At 39.6% G+C, this 19,480-nt stretch overlaps 1 long non-coding RNA gene across 5 annotated transcripts; it reads right to left on the bottom strand.

Annotated features, from left to right (window-relative positions):
- Positions 1-1,015: 1,015 nt before the first annotated feature.
- LOC146585010 (uncharacterized) lies at positions 1,016-19,269 on the bottom strand. Of its 5 annotated transcripts, none has more exons than XR_014898080.1 (8): positions 16,149-19,269; positions 14,620-14,729; positions 14,462-14,509; positions 10,631-10,660; positions 9,403-9,498; positions 8,979-9,091; positions 6,125-6,187; positions 1,016-3,537 (listed from the first exon to the last, which is right to left on the bottom strand). It is a non-coding gene; the product is annotated as an uncharacterized LOC146585010 (long non-coding RNA). The 5 variants fall into 5 exon arrangements; XR_014898079.1 differs by having other exon boundaries at positions 8,979-9,498; positions 16,149-16,259; positions 17,592-19,269; XR_014898078.1 differs by having other exon boundaries at positions 8,979-9,498.
- Between the last annotated feature and the right edge of the window lie 211 nt (positions 19,270-19,480).

Genomic DNA, 19,480 nt, shown 5'->3' with positions numbered 1-19,480 from the left:
CAGGATCTTAGACTGAAGTATGATGAGACGATCCCAGCATTTCCAGAATCAGCACAGCTGGTCAACCAAGCAGTGCCTGCCCTTCTACAATACGAAGGGCTACCAAGAACCAGTGACAAGTGAATTGGAACCAACACTATTCCTTGTGTCATTTAATTTGCRCAAGCAAGGAGCTCTCTTTGCTTCCCACTAGTATTTAAAATAGTTGATGACCTCTGCAGAAGAATTAGTTGTGATGGAGACAACTACTCAGATCTAATGGAAAGAGCTGGCTGCTTTGGGGAAAAAGACTGACCATAAGAGTGTTTTCCCCTCATCTTCATCAAGTGAGGGGAGAAAGTCATTGCTAAGCTTTGGACAAATTCTTCTTGGAATAAGCTTCAGTGAAAAGTGGATAGGAACTCCAATCTGCATTTACCATCTGGCAATGCTTTCCTGCGAAGTGGCAGATGGGACTGTACCAGATGAGATTTCCAAACTTGATCCAATGGCCCTTTAAGTCTCAATGAGTTTGGAGAACAGTAGTTATCCTGTAAGAGTACTTTCATGAGACAGAGCTACAAGAGCAGAGGTTTAACCCTCTGCTTTTGTTTCACATGAACAAGTCTAGTATAGAGATAGGATTTTATTTTTCTTGAGCAAACATAAATCACAAGAAGTTGCCATCCCAGCCCACACTTGGGCTTGACAAAAATTCTTCAGAGAAAATTTTGCATTCTTCAACTGGAGACAGACCTTGACATCATTTGGGGGCCAAACAGGCTAGAGAGCTCATTTCGTATGAAAAAACAGGCAATTATTTTTAATACCCATTCTGAAGCAATGGAAAACCTCAAAACTGCCCTAATATTCCCTGTCAGCAGCAATGTTCTTCCTGTGCTCCTGACAATTCCCTGTCACAGGGCCATATCAGACAGACTACTTTRGTGTCAGTTGGTGGAGCGAGGGTCACACGGCTCACTCTGTTGAAAAGGGCTCCATCAGGATCCAWCATCTATGCTGGTAGGCACAGAGATGCTTCAAAGATATCTTTATTGGAAGTTGAAAGCTGTGCAATTCTCATGCTCAACAGCTGAACGCACACAAGAACACAAGATACAGACAAATGCATCTGTCAGCTCAGACGAGCTTGATTTACTTCTTTATACAAACGCACATCTTTATACTTGAAAAAGCCACTGAGTAAACATATTTTCTCCTCAGGTAGTGCCAGACATATATAGAAGTGAAAGGAAAGCAAAAGGAAGAACAGGCATGTTATAAGTGGAGCCATGATCAGACTATAGCTCTGTTCTACCACATGGGGAAAGTGCCTCAGGAAACAGCAGTCAAACTTCTGTTGAAGAATCACTTTCAGGTGCTGACACATCAGCTCCAGGTTCCTCCAGGCCAGGTAAGAAGCCTGCTTCAAAAGCAGTCACATCCATGCTGAAATAGCCTGATAATTCCTGCTTCAGTTTCAGTCACAAGTAGGGCCTCAAACAAGCAGTATTTTTCATCTGAATAGCCCTCTTAMCTTATATTGAGGCCAGTCTGGGTAACAAGGTGAGTAAAAATACTCACAGGTGCATCAGAGGATGGGCCTTTGGGGGATTCAGGAACAGAGTATCTCTGTAGTACTGCTAATGTTCTCTCAGATAGCAATAGCATAAGCCCCAGAGAACATTTTGCCTGAAGAAACTGATGTTTGTGGGGCAGGGAAAGAATCATCTAGCATTTTTCAGATCTAAAACAAATGTTTAAGTTCACATTAGAGAAGAGAATCCCCATACCTGTCAGCAGTTCTTTATACAGATCTGTAAACACACATGGCCATATTTAACACAGTCAAACCCTGCTCCAAATCCATTTACTCTACAAAATCATATTTTACATTTACTTGTCACTTGTATTCTACAGATTTCTTCTGTGACCTACAAAAAAAAAAAAAGGAAAAAAAAGAAACAAATGTATTTGCCCAGGGAGCAGCAGCAGAATATTCAAACAGTTCTTTCACCAACCTCCTGACTCAAAGTTTACAAGGACCTGAAGCTCCTTTTTCTTTGATATAAAACTGCTAGGCAGGGACAGCTCTTCAAAATTAGGAAGCTGATGGTCAGATCTAATCTCAAAAGCAATAGAAATAATAACAAAGGAATGGCAGAGCCAGAATTCAGTGCAATTGCTTGCTAAAATAGAAACACTGTCAATAAGAAAGCATAGCCACACATAAATGCCCATTAACTTTAGTCCTGGGAATTGCATTTGCCTGTGGGGGTTGTAACAAGCATATGCCTTTCCCCATTTAACTCCCTCAAATCACTGAAGGGCAATGAGACCATTGCTATCATAAAGAAATAATCTTAGGGAAACAGCAGTACTGAGTACTGAGAGTGCAAAGAGCTTTCCACACCTCGTATTTACTACAAGAAGAGYCAGGTTTATTAGCACCCAAGTAATTCTGGCTCAGGAACTCACCACAGGCACAGAAGTAGAAGCACGGGGGAATGGATGGGAGACATGAACGAAGATCCCAGTGCTTACTTATGACGTTAGCAGAAGGARCTTCTGTTACTCTTATTCAGAGCTTTGGTATCAGTCTTAGCATTTGTTTTATTCATGCTCCAGCTTCAGTTTTGTTTATTCTGAGGTGTTACCACAATTCAGGTGCCTTAGAAGAACAGCTGCCCTCTAGCTTCAGGAGGAAAACAGACTTATTTAAGTCTTAACACCTTCTCAGAACACTGTTTAACAACCACTTGATAACATTATTCTGAGAAGTTAAGGACAGACACCTTTGCTTTTAGGGCTTGATTTAAACCCCAGGGAAGATGCTGGAAGAAAAGTTATTGCCCTACTCGGATCTGGCCCTCCACCACAATGTTAAYTATCTGCTTTCCTATTTTTTCAGCTCTTTTCTATAAAGCCTGAGCTCCTTCCCATTTCCTAGAAATCTACTTCCAAGTGGATTGCAAGCACTGAGAGCAAAGGATTCAGGAACAAGGTCATCATGTGCCAGCTACAAACAAAATTTTTGTCTATATAAAATCATTAAAAAGGTTAAACAGACATATATACTGTATATATTGATACCGAGAAACAGTAACAGCCCTTTCCACCCTTTAGGCAATCCACAAAAGCAAAACAAAGTGATTCTGAGGAAAGTTCTTCAGCAACCTCCTTCACCCTCTTGAGGGGAAAAACACGCAAGATATGGTGCAGATGAATGGAACACAACTGACACAAGGCCCAGTGGCAGGCAGACAGCTTTGYCTGACCCTTCAGTTGCCAGGGCTAACATCAACAAGATAAAGGAGYCTGACGAAGAAAACATTACACCAAATGAAACTTTTCCCAAACAAAAATAATATACGCTCATGCCCAATTTGTGAAAGGAGAACCCTCAACCAGGTAAAGCACTGAATGTGTTGGCAAGCAGATRCCCTTCACCCTGCTCTGAGTCTACTCATTTCAACTGTGGAAGAGGTCCAGGAATCACTGGAGGACAAGGCTTGCAATATTTCCTTATTGCCATCAGAGTCATTTTGGGATTCATACCTGTAGGACAAGGATGGAAAGGAGAGAAAACAAGACAATTAGATGCTTAGAATGGCACACAACTTCAATACGTGGAGCTGCCCCTTGTTTGTATGGGCAGGCTTAGGGCAGGCTTAGGTGACTGGTGAGCTGAAAACAAAAGGGATACGARGTAAGAGGTAATCTTCTCCTCATTAGATTGCTGGAGATGACTCAATCCTGGCAGCTTTTCTTCCTGTACAGAGGGCGCATAATCACCAAAGGTACCACGATACTTGCTGCTGCTGTTGGCAGTGTCTGTAGACAGGTGAAGGTCTCACTGAAAAAGTGGCAGAACTACACTATTCAAAGTTCAAGTCTTACAGTTGAGACTTTACACAGCTAACTGTATAATATCATCCCCTTCATATCACCAGACACCAACTTTCCTGGAAAGAAATCATAGGCTGACATTTGCACCAAGTATTTGCTTTCTCGGGCAGCAATCATTTTTGCTTTGGAGAAAGAGCTAAGTTTCAGGAAACAGAGATACTACAAAAGCAGTAGCCAGTATGGTTTGGTTATCTCCCTCTTTAGGAAGGGAACTGCACCCTTTTAAGCAGCTTTGCAACCATTTTTGCATAGGTCTAGCAGSAAAAACAGAGCAGAGTAACACTTAAAAGCACTGTGCTCGCCTACAGATTATAGGAAGTCTCTTGGAAAAGAAAGCAACACGGAAATAAACATCACCCAGAATCCTAATAACAATTCAAAGCGCAAGCCTRCATCATTTAGTTCCAATAGTGAACCGAGCACAAAACACTCGTGTGTTTAACTTCTGGCAATTGCTGCACTAGGCTTGTTTTAAGGTCTGTCCCAGAAGCAGTCAAAGATTCAAATCAAGCATTTTTATATAAGCAGATCTGYAACTGAGTTGAGCAGTGGTGTGCAGCATAAACAGAAGCAAAAAATAATAATAATAAAAAAAAAGGCAATACCTGATTTAGGGAAGACTTGATGGTAGCCACAGGAGGTAGGCAACCTACTGGTAATTGTATGGTAATGGTAATAATACCTATTGGTAGGCAAGCAGTTAAACTGGGTACAGAGATCATCAGGTAATATTGCAGAGGACAGTATTCCAGAATCCCTTCTTGGAGATTTTTGTGGTGAATGTACAGGGTTTTAATAGGTTCCTTCATACATTTCTCCCCCAACTCAGAAGAGTACTATACTCTCCTAGGACACCAGTATCACTGTATTTTACCCATGGGAAATAACTGGCCTGTTTTTAAGGAGATATTCTAGTTCGGAAGCAGTTCTAATCAAGAAGGGCTTGTGCCCACTGCACAAGGAGGCCTGAAACACATGCTACATTGTCAGGCAGTGGAAGGTCCCTCAGACTGAAAAGTAATAGCTGTGCTTATCTCATGAGAGCTCAGTATTTTGGAAAAGTGACAGGTTCAGCTAAGACACAATCCGTCTGCAGTCAAAAGTCACAAATTTTGTATTTTTAAAGATTAATAAAAGGTACCAGCTAACTTTTTAACTAAATTAGAAATTTTCTAAAATTTAAAATATTACTCTGCAGAACATACATGGTTTCCATGTATAAATGCTACTGTAATATTTAATGGTATCTAAAGAGCATATCTAGTATTGTATTATTAGACTTACTCATGGTTTACCTTTTTACCAGGGTCTCACTAAAACCAGGGAAACTATAGACATACAGAAAGAAGCAATCTGAGCATTTTTAGAGTGAATGCTGAGCTTGTAGCTAAAAGTATTTGCATCAGATTCCCAGCTCTCAGCACAACACCAGTAAAGTTAGGAAAAAAGGGAACTATAATCAAGGCTTTATGGAAGTACAAATGCACCATCTGAAGTYCCTACCAAAAAAATGAGACAACTTAGAAAGCAAAACACTTGGCCCTCACTTTAAAGGCTATGGCTTTTCTGTATTTCCCATTAAAAGCAGGTGGTCTTGAAAGACTACAGCATGGCCCTTGCCTTCCACTCACTTAAGCCAGGGAACACTGGCTAAAAGTAACTCCAAAGTACTTGTGTACTCTTACTTGTGTAGTTCTTAAGAGTTTGTCCTAAGCAGGGGTGTCTACCTCACACAGTTCTTGAGCCTAGAACAAAACTTGATTTTTCTTTTGAATTTACAGAATCATACTTCGGTTGTTCTCTCATAGAATACRGAGATGGATGCAGCCACAAATAGATGGTGACATAATGGACCAAGGAAAGCCACCACAAAGCTCTTCACTTTTGCAGGTTCTCTTTATTCTTTTTCAGTAAGGAACCACAGTATGGTATTATTCTTCCTGCCCTCAAAACAAAAGCAAGACCTTCTACAAAGCAGGAACTGATACAAACAATGYGTTTTCATCAGATTATCTTCTCACTATTGTTTTACACTGTGAGCATTAAATGGTTTCCCTACTCTCATTTCTTCCCAATCCAAACTCTGATATGTAAGATGATTCAGGAAAAAAGTTATTTTTGTAATACAATGAAGGTAATTCTCACCAGTGTGGAAAATCCTGTGAAGTTTACAAATGAAAACTACAGTAACATCAAACTGTTATCATTATAGATGATGAATTAATGTGGATATTACCTTTCTGTGCTTTTTTGTTGAGTTTGGGTAGTTTTGAGCAGCAGACTTTTTTAACCTTCCGACCTAAGGGTGAAAAATAATATATTACCAACAGAAACAGAAGACAGAGTTATCTGTGTGCATTCACCAAACAGGCTAGACTCCTCAAACATTTTGACTATTGCTTTGCATTTGAAAGCCTTGAACGGCAATCTGCAAAACAAAGGGTCATCATGATTGATTTTTCGYCAGTGCATACCACCTCATCCCTAGCACAGAACAGGTATAAATTTGTTCTTTCCCATCACTGCTAGCGGATACTGTATATTAGATGCATCATGGAGATTCTCACCCATCGAAATGTCACACACTGGCAGACAACACAATGAATTTCAACTATCTTAACCCAATAAATAGACTTTGCACTGTTTTCATGGTTACCTAATGAAAGTATAAAAATTAAAAGTGTGTGTAGTCACATGCACAAGGGTGTAGAATAGATTATTATTCCCTATGTACTAGATCTAAATAAGTGAGACTAATTGCACAGCAAATGCTGGATACAGTGTGCTAGCTACATTAGAAAAGGAAGGTCAGTTCTGAAGTGACCATGGAGCAGAAAGGACTGCAAACTGTGAATCACATATGCTCAATGTTTCCAGCAATCTCAGTGGTATGGCTCAACAGCTGCAGCTAGCCATGGCAGCTGCTCTAGCATCCAAGGAGGTTGGAGTTTCTCACCAGTGTTGCTTCATTCCAACCTAACAGGTTTCAAATGACAAAACGCACACCCAGGTTCTTCTACCCAAGCTAGAGCGAGAAACACTGTACTGCAGCAAGAACAAACTACACGGACAAGAACGGAAGGACAGACACTGGGCAATGCCTTCAAATGCAGGCATAAGTAGGTGTGGGTGAGGGTGCCTGGCTGAGTGTTAAAGCGAAGCATTGATTTGTCTTAGCTAACCCCAACTGGAAAAGGGGTATTTTTCCTCAAGGAACAGTAAGAGGTGGCTATAGTTTCTCCCAGACTGTTCCCTCACTTCTGCTCCAGTTATACTCAAGCATAGTGATGTGCTTAAGAGGTTTTGGGCAACCTCACACACATTACTGAAACTGTCCTTTCAGTCAGTATGTTTATGGATAAACAGTGTCCTTTTCACATTTCCTCTCCCCTTTCTGACATAGGGAAGGGCTAAACCTCTAGGACACACACTAATAGAAGGTAACATTATTGCAGGAACCTGCATGTTTTCATTTGGGTTTTTAAGCAGGTGTGGTTTTCTCGCATCTTTCCTGCTATGCTCCTGAAGACTCCTCTAGAGATCCTTCTGCAACTCCCTTTGCACTGTTTCTTCAAGTTCCCCCAAAGGGGACTGGGAAGCCTGAATAAATAAAAAAAAATGCAAAGCAGGGGCAGAAATACTTCAGGTACATATACACTGATAATTCCCTAGTGTTCACTCTCTAACAGGCAGAAAGACAAAAAGACAGGGCTGCTTATGTGACCAGTCTTAAAGACAGCTTCTACTCATTTCTCGTCACACACACACACACACACACACACACACACACAAAGTGATTCCTATGAGGTTCCTAGAAAATATGAAGCACAGCAGATCTGCTGCCACTGACCTTTGGACATTTGTCTTTCCTTATCTCATTCATTCTCTACATCCATGTAAAAGCTAAATAGTGTGGAACAATCATGAGATTTACAACCCCAAACATTAAGGAGTTGAACAGATAGCTACAGAAGTTAAAACACCTTTCAGATTAAAAATCCTGCCACATTCCCTGTACTCCTGTAGCCTCCTTGCAAATCCACAATGACATCTCCAAATGCCTTGCAGCAGAAAGACAAGATCCAACTTTTAAATTTTAAAACTACTTTGTGAAGCTCTGTGCTTTGAAATACTGCAAAATGCTGAGCAGCACAAAGTAATATAGTAATTAAAACATGTACCATCAGTAGGTGAAAAAACAACCCCACATAACAGTTTTTCTGACTGAGGGTCAGAAGAGCTATGCCCACAGTAAAGAATTCCTTCAGTGAAGGATTTCTCATTTATTCCAGTTCTAGGTATCTTACTTGGCTTCATACTCTCTTGTCCCATGAGGATAGCAGCTATATCCATTAATGTACTTCCTGATTAGTAAGAAATATTCTTATATTGTCAGATGGATATTTGTTGAAGAATAACATGAATTCTTTTCAGAGGAAGGATTAATTTCAGGAAAATTAATCATGCTGAACTACATGCAACAGGTAGTAAAAGAGGCCTCTTCAAGTGAGAGGAAACACTATTGTGAAAGCCAAACGAAGTACTGATACACAGCCACACTTGGTAGCTCTAAATTCTTGCTCTTCCTTCTCAATTGTCAAGTTTTGTTTTCTAGAATTAAATCAACATACGAGAATAAGTATTTTTTTTTATATCACAAGAGGAAAGAACAGAAAAAGAAACAAGGCAGTTGCATTAGAAGAATGTACTGTACCTTCTACGGTGAAGGTGTTGAAGCACAGAAGTAAGACAAACAAGAAGCTACAGAGTGCCAGCAGCTTCATCCTTTCAGCTAGTCAGGAGGCTTTTCCAATGACACTGCAAGCAAAGTAGTGTTCTGCTCTGCCTCCAGCAGAGTCTTACTTTTTTATAAGGTAGATCAGAAGGAATGTTGTGTTCGGGATGGGTGGAGATTTGGCCTTTGTATTGCCCTTCAAGGGATGGGAAGAAACAGCCCTCCCTACTACGGGAAGTGGCTGACTGGCAAATCAAGCAGCAATTAACTTACATTAAAGAGAGTCCTTCCAGTTAATATGGAGAGTCTGGCTTTGAGGACTGAAGAAAGAGGATGCTCTGAGGCATAGTCTCACCTTGCAGCTGGGTCCTGTAGTTCTACAGCAGCTTCCTTAGCTGACCTCATGTGCTCTTTTGTGTGCTTGCAAAGGCAGAAAGCACTTAAAAATGAAGCTGTGTGGACAGGTAACTAGAAAAGGCAAAACAAACCTGTAGTGCTTAAATCACAGCAATTTTCAATGTGACATTAACATAATTAACAAGACACCTGGCTAAGCTGCATATCTGAGTTTATTATTAACTTCTCAGTATCTATTGTATCTGCATAATTAAGTCTTAAGAGACTCCTTTTAACAGTCAAGATAAAGTAGTCCATCAAATTCAACACAGTACCAAAGTTCAGAGAGAATGTATTGAAAAAAACTTTGAAGTAGGGACAAGCTGCAGAGCTGACAGTCTCCTACGTCAGGCAGAAATTTAGGTTTGGCAGCATCAGCTCACTTTGAGATGATCTGGTTCCCAATTGAGAGAATAAGCTGTGAGGGTCAGGCAGCTTCTGAGGTACAAGTAGTATCTGCAAGCRGCTCATGCTTGAAACTGCAATGAGAAAGGAGGCTTCACTCTGACACATAGCATACATGTACACTCCCATCACATGCAAATTCAGAAGTTCACATTTAAGGTTCTAGATTTGTTTTCCTTCTTGTGCTGGACTGCCAACCTTCCAAATCAAATCATCCTTTTATCTACCAGTTTTAGCTGAAACCAGCCTTGTTATTTCTACATTACTACCTTGTGATCACCAAATATTGTGAGATTTGCTAATGCTTAACAGTCTTTTTTGCCAAAGCTGACATTACCAAGCCTACAAGATGAAACATGTGGCTACAGGTAGCATTATCTTCAAAGCACTTTATGAACAGTCTTGCTTTACCATTAGCACATCTCAGAACACGGTATGGTTTCCGGTTCATAATGCTGCTAAGCCTCTCGGAAAGTACTTTTACAGTTCAGTCAGTGACAAAGTAGAAGAAAAGAGAAAAAAGGAACAAGCCAGCTTTAGTGTTGCTTTTGTTCTTGGGCTTCTTATCAAGAGCTCAAACATACAGATAAGCCTTAATCATGCACTTTTAAAAATCAGTAAAATTTGTAGAGAAGTTTTATACTCCCCTCTAATGGGAGAGCAGTCATTACTATAACCAAATTTGACTTTGTTTCAGTATTTTACAAATAAATTGTTACATTTAAACCAGAATTGCTATAGGAAGAATTTTTGACTTCGAAACATCTATACAATCCATTTTATTGACTAAATCAAATTTAGGACTTCAGTGCTCCAAAAGAAACATTAAATTGCTTTAGATGTACTCTGAACTGGGAAGAATATAGGATAAAATCTAAGCTGATAACAGCTTAATCTCTTCCGAATTGCTTTCCTGAAATAATCTTTTCAGTTCCATCAGTAAGCTTCCATTTTAGCAGACAGCTTATTTGCGACTAAAGCATTTCAAACATGCACTTGTGGAAGCTGTAACACAGTCCTTCGACCTCAACTCAGGAAAACCCTTGAGTGCCTTTTCTGTCCATTCTTGTCCAGTAAAGTACTCACCTAATTTTAACAAGGTGGCAAACGACTCTCCTGTCTAAGGTACTATACCACACAAAATTAAGGCTGAAACTCTCAGCTTTCTAGCCTAAATGATACTCTTACCAAGACAATGGTAGTTACCTCTTCCTCCAGTACCACATGACAGCAAAGCTGCAGACGGGGGAGGAAAAGAAAATGAGATTTTTAAATACGTGATCTGCCAAACTATTTTAATTCTTCCAGGTATTAAGCCAAGCTTTAACAACTAAAGAGAAAAGCAGGCTAGGTGGTATTCACTGTCAGCAAAGCTACCAGGAACACAAGGAGGTTAGCACAGGTAGTCAAGCTGTACTGAAGGTATAGCTCAGCACTCAGCTCTCAATTGTTGAGATAGCAATTAAAAGATGACAGCAACAAGGCAGTTTTCTGTCATGTTTCATTTTTTCCTTCACAATATCCAGCATATAGAAATTTCTACCAGCTAAGCTAAATCTTTGCACCGATAGAACAAGTAGACATGATCTTTTCCCAAGAAAACAAAAAAATTCAACCTAAACAGAGCACGTAGGTAGAACATGCATGGGTTAGTCAATCTACTTGCTAAGATCAGCAGGACATCCAACATGTCAAAAAGGCAGGAAAAAAGATAGGTGGAGGAGTTGTTTCTCTGCAATATTCAATCAGGCTGCTTGAGTAACTGTAGTGCTCAACCAGGTAAGCACCTCAAACTACAGTATTTTATCTCCATCACACTGGGGAAATTCTAGGCAAGCTCATACATATATAGAAGGACATTGCCCAATACAGGGAGATAACTAACACTGCAAAGCGACTCTAGCTGTTAGCAGTAAGACATTTTCAATACATCTAAGAGCTAAAGTAAAACAACAACAACAAACCCTACTAATTCTGCAAGTTCAGTCTACTGCCCTGTGAATTTGAATCAAACTTCACTTAAATCTGGAAGTCTTTAATTACTATATCTAATTGTTATCACTGTGAAAACCTAAGAAATCACAGCATCTCATTTTAAATTCTGGTCTTGCCAAAGTCAGTGAGGATCTTTCTGAGTGGATTCAGGCCAAATCTGTTGTGTGTGCCACAAATTTTTTTTTTTTTAAAGAAACTAAGACCCTCCCAAAATGTCTGGGAAAGATGAGGCAGCAGGCATAGTACATGGAGTCTGAAAGCTAGAAAGGGAATAACTGTGGTGATTTTCCCGTGTGTTTTATGATGTATCACTATACATACTTGTAGTTCAATTAAGTCTGCTTTATCTGTTAGGAATAGAAATTGTGCACTGAACAAGACAAAGTTATTTTTCAAGAGCTGTATTGCTTTGGTTTGCCAAAAGAAAAAGGCAAAAAAAAGGTCCTGATTTCCTGGCAGAATGTTAACTTTGTTACTTGGCATAACCATATATAGGTAATAACCATGCAAACAGGATGGTTTAACAGTAACCCACAAAATAAATATTATTGGAAATAAAAATGTAGCCTCTCCAATGAGAAACAGTCAAAACTCTTTTTCTGAGCTCACTATATGCTTATTCTGCATTTCAATGTTTATATTTTTAATATGCCAGATGAAAAAACTAAAATTTTTCATTTATGATTTTTGTGAGACCGTTCTGCTCAGTTAACGCCTTTCTTTATGGCTAGAAGTCTCCCCATTTTCAGGCACTCATCTCCTGCTAGAGCAGCAAGGGGTTGAGTTATTTGCGGATTCACTAGCTCTGCCCCTTCTTCTCTCCATCACCAAGAGTCTCCATAGGTCTATTATGTAAACCCTTGTCTTTATGCTAAAGACTCAACTTCCTTCCTTCCAAGGTTTATCCCTGCCATTCCTTCTTAATGGGCAGTAGCTGAGGCTTTTTTTTTTTTTTTTTTTTTTAACTCCTGTCAAGAGTTTCTATTCTCTGCCTTATACCCTTGATTATGTTGCTTTCTTTCAAGAGACATTCATACTATTTGCCAAACATGCTCTAGCTAGTTCTGTAAGTTTTGTTCTTTAAAACACACGTTCAGCTTATTTCTCACCCTGCTCATTTTCCTTTCTCTTCTTATTTGATATTACAGCACAACATCAGGGATTGTTCAGTGCTACGTATGTGGAAATAAATAGGACAACTGGCATACTTAATTATGACCCTAAAGCTCTGTGGCATTATATGCTGCTCCAGGCATGACTCAGTTACACATAAAAACAGAAGTCTGTTAAAAATCCCTCACCTTCTACAGGCATGCCTAATTTTGCAGGGTATGCCAGAGAACAAACAGAGCACATGTGTACCCTGTGACTAAATTAAAATCTGATCTTAGGTACTGACTACAGTTGATACTTCTAAGGATTCCCATGATGTTTCAAGTAATTCTACTTTAAGTCATGATCTAAATAAGCAGCTGGAAAATACTATTAATATTGATTTTCACTTTTTGCAATCATACACGCTTTTTTCATAAATAGTCTTTACAATTGGCTAGTATAAGCAAGAAGGCCAGACCTGCCTCACAGATACATTTTCAGCCTGCAGAGCAGATGAGAGCATGAAATTGGAGTATTTCTGTAAGGTGAGGTGCAACATAATAAGCGCTGGACCTTTCATCCAACTTGGTCTTTACCCTAAATCCAACACTGTTGTAAACCACAAAGTAATGTGCTCTGGCCTTCAAATCTATAAAACATCTATAAAACAATAACACTTAGCATGTCTGCTTCCTTTATAAAACTTGAATTGCTCTCCAAAAGACAGACTATTCCTTCCTATTTCTGCCTACATTAAAAAGCAAAACTATACTAAATACGTGAAGAGTTTGATAAGGCAGGTTGTTTATAAATGATCTTCAGCTGCAGCAAGCAATTTAAAAATAGTTTTCATAGCTTCGCCTTTTAATTTTGAAAGGATCTTTCTCTGCAACTGAAAAAGATGCATTTAAATACCCCTTCCACCCAGTATTTCAGTAAGAACCGGGCTTTTATTTCAACACTCAACTGTCTTAGTGACCTTCAGACATCACAACAAGGAGAAGGGGTCTTACAACACAGGCAACTGAGTAAATCATTCTGGGGAAACTCTCAGTGAGGATGGCTGTTCAAACCTGTAGTCTGGCACTGGAACACTAATTGCTATGACGGTAAATAACCTGCCAGTGCAAAGCCCAAGATCAGTCAGTAACCCGACATTTGCCCACTCATTTTACTATGCAAAGAACATTCTCTGAACAGAATTATAATGCAGAGCTGACACACTCCAGGACAGCAAGTGTCTGATTCATATACTCTCACCCACCATGTTTCCAACTGATTATGTTTAGATCCTTTGCCACACTGCTTTTGGAGCCAAATACGAACAAGAACATGTTCAAAAAGACACGTCTTCATCAATTCTCCTCACCCCTCCATTTTAATACTTTAAGCCCAGAAACAGTATTATTAATGCTTACCAAGGCATGGGTTACTACCTTAGATGTTTTTCATGAAACAACATTAGTGGTACTTTACTAGTAAATCAAATCTAAAGTACCACAACATTAGTGGTACTTTACTAGTAAAAACAATCCAGTTGTTGCATGTGTCTGTGTTAAGTTTTTAAGCAGTTCTTTAGGCCTACTGTAAAGCAGGTCTTTTTTAGTAACTTGCACACAGGAGCTAAACTTCAACTGAAAGACAGTTTTTTTTTGTATGAAATACTAATCTGTCAAGGTATTACATATTGCCACTTCCTGACAGTGGTCCTGACATCAGTAAGTTATTGAAAATTTATAACTACAAGAGTTGTATTTAAAGAATTAGCATGACAATATTATCTTCCTGGAAACAGTTAGCCAACAGACAATATGCCAGGAGCAGAAAAACTGGAGAGTCTGACTTATCTGCAACAAACAGCTAAACACATCTGGAAAAGTCTTAAGATTGAATACAACTGCATGAAACACACTAGGTTTACAGCCTGTAAATTTTAAGGTGACCTACCTATTTGCAGAAGTACTAGATTCCTTCCTAGATGATAACTCATCAACACTGCAAGGGTGAGACAGCAGAGGCATGATAATTTGTATTAAGGTAATGGCTGCTGAATTGCAAGTCTTACTGTACTAAGTGCAAAACTAAAAATCACTACATCATCCTACCTAGGCCAGACACAGGATGACACCAATCTACCATCCTGTGGTCCAGAGATGAAGATGTTCTGTTTTTCCTCCTGGTAATACAACACCTCCTTTCCCATCACCATCTTTTTCTAAGAAAGAAAAAGATCACAAGAAAAGTTTTAAGAATAACTGCAAAACCAAAAGCTGCATTTCTCAGAACGTTGCTTCCTTCAGGATTTTTGAATAACTTGTAAAAATAATTTAACAGTTTTTCTCCCCCCAAAGATAATTTAATGAAACTAACTTCCAGATATTTTGGCTGATTCTATTGGTGCCCCAAGGGAATGAGAAATATAAGCTGAACAGAGATGCAAAAAGCCCACTATCCCATGACTTAAGTCTCCTAGTGAGACTGATTCAGACAAAACTTCGGCTTCCAATAAAAGCTCTGCTGCAGTTTTGCTAGCCCACCAAATTTCTGGCTAAAAGTAAAATCCTTTTTCATGAACTGTGCATCATCTTCTGTTCCTGTGCAGCCATATAAATACAACTAGGATGACCATACATGCTTCGAGGAACAGACTGCGTTCACTGCACTGAAAAAAAATGCCACGATCCAGCTCACYGGGCACTGTTAGCTCCTGCGAGCTAACACAAGTAGTTACCACTAAATCAAACGAGGAAACACTCTTGGACAACTGTTTCTCTGTAGGAGCCTGGGGGAGATGGAGGAGTTAAAATTCATATTGTTCCAGAAGCATAGACAACCTTAGCCTTTGCTTCTAAAGGTCTTAGTTCAAATTCATTTTGGTTGTGTGGAATGATCAGCGTGCCCACAGTCTACAGAAGAACCACGAACAGAGCCATAGCTGCTGAGCARCAGCATTTATGCTTGTTCAAAAGGACGTAACTCCCCCCGCCATACCTGCCTCAAGGCACTGCCACCAGCTCATGTCCGATCAGCACAGGCAGAGTTTATTTACATTTTTAAGAGATAGATCAATATGTAGATTAATCACAAAATCTTCCCAGAAGCCCTAGAGGCTGACAGCTGCACAGTATTTTCTCCTTTGGAGGCCTGCCAGCTGAATTATGGCTTATCTATTCAGGAAAAGCATGRTATCTGCCAAGACATTTGTCATCATACCACTTCATCTTCTCATATTAAGTTTTCTGGAATTAAGCACTAGGTAAACAGACTAGTTATTTTATACAAAATACCTGATGAAGTGTCTTGTATTCTCCTTCCATGTTTCTTAAGGAAGGAGGGAAAGAAAGTATTTTTGTAAGCAGCAGCTGAAAGACTAGAATCTTTTAGAGCAAAAGTTAATAGAAATAAGGATGATCCTTCCCCTTTTGGGTGCCTACATTTTCCCCTCACCCTGCAGAACTGACTTGCAGCAGGAACAGAACTTCTGCCATAAACAGGTTTTGTAGCTCTTCTGGCCATCTGGTCAGAAGTGTGAAGCTCTGGCCCAGCAGTTGTCAAAATCAGCTTAACTTGCATCCCGCTTGAGCAAGTGGGCCAGAGAACTATCAGTGCAATAAGAAAACATAATTTCTCTCACATGCAGCGCCACATCCAACACCAGTAATTCTGGACTGAGGCCTTGGCTCATTCTGGTATACTTTCTTCAGAGGCCAACAGCTACCATGATAATAAACTGGCCTCATCCCGCCTTGAAAGATGAGAGAGAATAGAAATTACACACAAAAACATGGGGGAAGTGGGGACAAAGTTGTTACAACAGCTTAAGTACCTTGCCCGCAGGAGGAAAGTTATAAAGAAGCAGAATAAATGTAGCTACAAACCTCACCTAATAGTGCAAAGCCATTCAAAAGAATGACTCGTCATGAGAAGGGTAAATACGCACAACTTGCAACAGTGAACAAAGTACACGAGTCTCAAAGGCATGTCAGATGCCAGTTATACCGAAGGATTAATTACAAGGCACAGACTCAGGAAGTTACTATTGATTTGCTGTAAAAGCTCTGTGGAAAAAGAGAAAGGGGTTTTACACCCTGCTCCAGGACAGTCTGAAGTGATTCTCAACTTACCATAAACTTAAAGAGAAGTTACTTGGGTTTTGCTCTTTACTCCAGTTTTTACACGTTACTATATCCCAGACACTGTCATTATTACCTCTTTCTAATAGAGAATAAATACAACTGCAATAAAACTACAGTCTGCAGTTTCTACAATTCGTACCCTTTCAAGAGGAAGTTCAGCATATACTCCTATAGAACTACAATGATTCATAATTTGTCTAAGCTGAATTAAATGAACTTTGTACCCTGGAATTTCTTAATGCTTCCTACCTTCCCACAACTCCAAAGTTAAGAGTTTTTATTTATCACTAAATTTAACAAGATCTTTTGTGCCAACTGTTTTGTTTTCCTCATGCTGCAAGCAGCTGTTTCAACCTGCTTAGAGAACGTTCTCACATGTAAAGCACAGGTTTTTCCTTATAACGGCATGAGCTTCTACCATTAGAATTATACTACTATTCTACCATACAAGATTGATGAAACCTGTAATATTTTGACATATCACCTCCAGAAATGACTACACAAAAATTACATTTTTCAGAGTTCATCCAGTCTCTTACCAATGCAACTGCAAGAAAAGAAGCCTTGAACATATCTTAATCATAAGAACTCAAACTACTTTTTACATGACAGACATGCTTTGACTTTTGAACAAAGGGTTAGCAACACGAATCTAAGGATGCATCCCTTAGATCCCTGGATGACTGAAAATCTTCCTTTTGTACTTAATTCCTAGCCCCATGCTCATCACGGAGATCAACAACAACCTCTTTTCAACTGCAAAGGTGTAATAAAACATTTGCTACTCCTTTCATAAAACAAAGSCTTCCACAAAAAGGCTATTGTATCTCAGACTTCTAGGTAATAGACTCTGAAGTCAGATTTGCTTACTTTACAGTAATTTGTGTTTTAATTGAATCCCTTGTCCCCAATCCCCTCTCCTGATGCACTTTTAAACTTACACATTCTTTGACCTTGTTACACTTTTCCTTCTTAGTGACTCTGGAGATGACACTAGTTCATTGCTACTAGTCTTCCATTTGCAGCTTGCTCAATGTTTTCTGCCTTTCTGCTTCTCCCATCTTATCCTAGATTGAATTTAAAATAGATTTTTAATTACTCTTCAATTCCCCAAACCACAAATGGAACCTTGCAATGAGGCAGGTCCCCACTCTCCCCAACCTGTTTCTGCTGGAACTACTCTACTTTCAGCAGGCTGTTTCCACACAGCTTTCCAGCTTCGCAACCCCCTGTCCAACTTGCATGCCCTCTACCAAGGGAAGTACTGCCCCCCCACCAACACACACCTCCACCCCGCTGCCCAACTATGCAACACCCCCCCACACACATTCCTGCGCCCAAGGGCACATGCAGGATACACTGCACAAAGCCTCAATTACGTAGGCAGCACCCCTACACTTTTTTTTTTTTTTTTTTAAAAAAAACACACTAATTACATGGCAGTCCCTTTGAAAACCAAGAGGCTACAGAAGAACTTTCTGCGGACATTGTGGACAGGATTAACTCAAGCCAGTGTTTTGGAAGCAGTCTGGCCACATAAGCCTTCACTTGCCATTAAGAACCTGAGGAGGGATGAATCCCGACATCCTTCAACTGCCACCCCCAAAGTGAGGGCAGATTATCTGCCCTATTTGAATTCAGCACCAGGCTGTTCAGGTGCYATCATGGGCAGTGGAACTAAGAGGGAATGTTATAATGGGTAGCCATAAACTCTGTGTCACTGTACATAAGAAGTAATAGGCAAAACAAACCCAAAACCACATATTGCTCCTGACAGGTCTTACCACCTTGGACTAATCAAGCTGGAATCACAGCATACTTCCCTGTCCACCTTCACATTGGTATGAGCTACTACTGTGATCGAATTCACTGTCACCATAGAGCACAAATTCCCACTTTCACTGCCTTTAGAGAACAGAAACAAAGAAAAAACAACCCACTTTTCTTCCTCTCCCTGTTCTTCCTTCGTAACTCACGAATGCGACTCCAGTCCAAGCCAACAAGTGGTTCTGACAGATGTTGCTTCAGCTATGAGATGAAACAGACCCTCAAGTGCGTCTGCTTTGCAGTTTCTGTAAGGAATTTTACATTTCAAGCTTAAGAAAGGCTGTAACTCAACCATTCAGTACAACTTCCTGTTTAACTCCTGGGGAAAAAGAAAAAAAAAAAAAGTGCTCCTTAACCACTGTACCTGGACCTCACGTTTTACTATGAGGTCCAAACTTGACTTAAAGACTTCCCGCAATAGGAAACCAACTGTATTTCCTGGTAACATGCAGTGAGTTTTGAAGGCCTGTTCCTCCCCCGCCCCTCTCCCAAGCAGCRTTCCCAAAGTCTGCCCTATTTTACTGTGATTTTAATAAACTACTTCTGGCTAATGAAACTTTTTTGCTATACTTATATAAAAACACRTAACTTTTYCCTGTATTTGACAGTTTAAGCTTAAACTTTTAAAAATTTAAACTAACTGCTTAAACTTTTTCATCACTACTGAGCTTCTTAACATCTAACATGAAAACCATTTTCTTTAAATACATAGTTTGTTATTTACTTGAAACAGCAGAAACCATGAAAACATTGTCTTGCTTGTTTTTATAACCAATTTCTCTCGTTCTCTTTGAGCTTAAAGCAATTATTTAAGARTTCCTGCAAATCTAATATAGGTCTCTACTAGCAGTCAATAAGGGAATACAATTATGCATAACCCTCTTTGATCTGAGACAAGAGAYTGAATCAAAGGGCAAAAAGAAATTTCTGTGACTTTATAGCCAACTGTCAAAAAAGTGAACAGCRCTCCAAGGGCAAAAAAAGTAACATCTTCAGAGAAAGT

This window comes from Rhea americana, unplaced genomic scaffold (assembly GCF_003343005.1).
Source record: "Rhea americana isolate MKP2758 unplaced genomic scaffold, rheAme1 scaffold_86, whole genome shotgun sequence".
Classification (NCBI taxonomy): domain Eukaryota; kingdom Metazoa; phylum Chordata; class Aves; order Rheiformes; family Rheidae; genus Rhea; species Rhea americana.
This window is presented reverse-complemented; position numbering and strand designations above follow the sequence as displayed.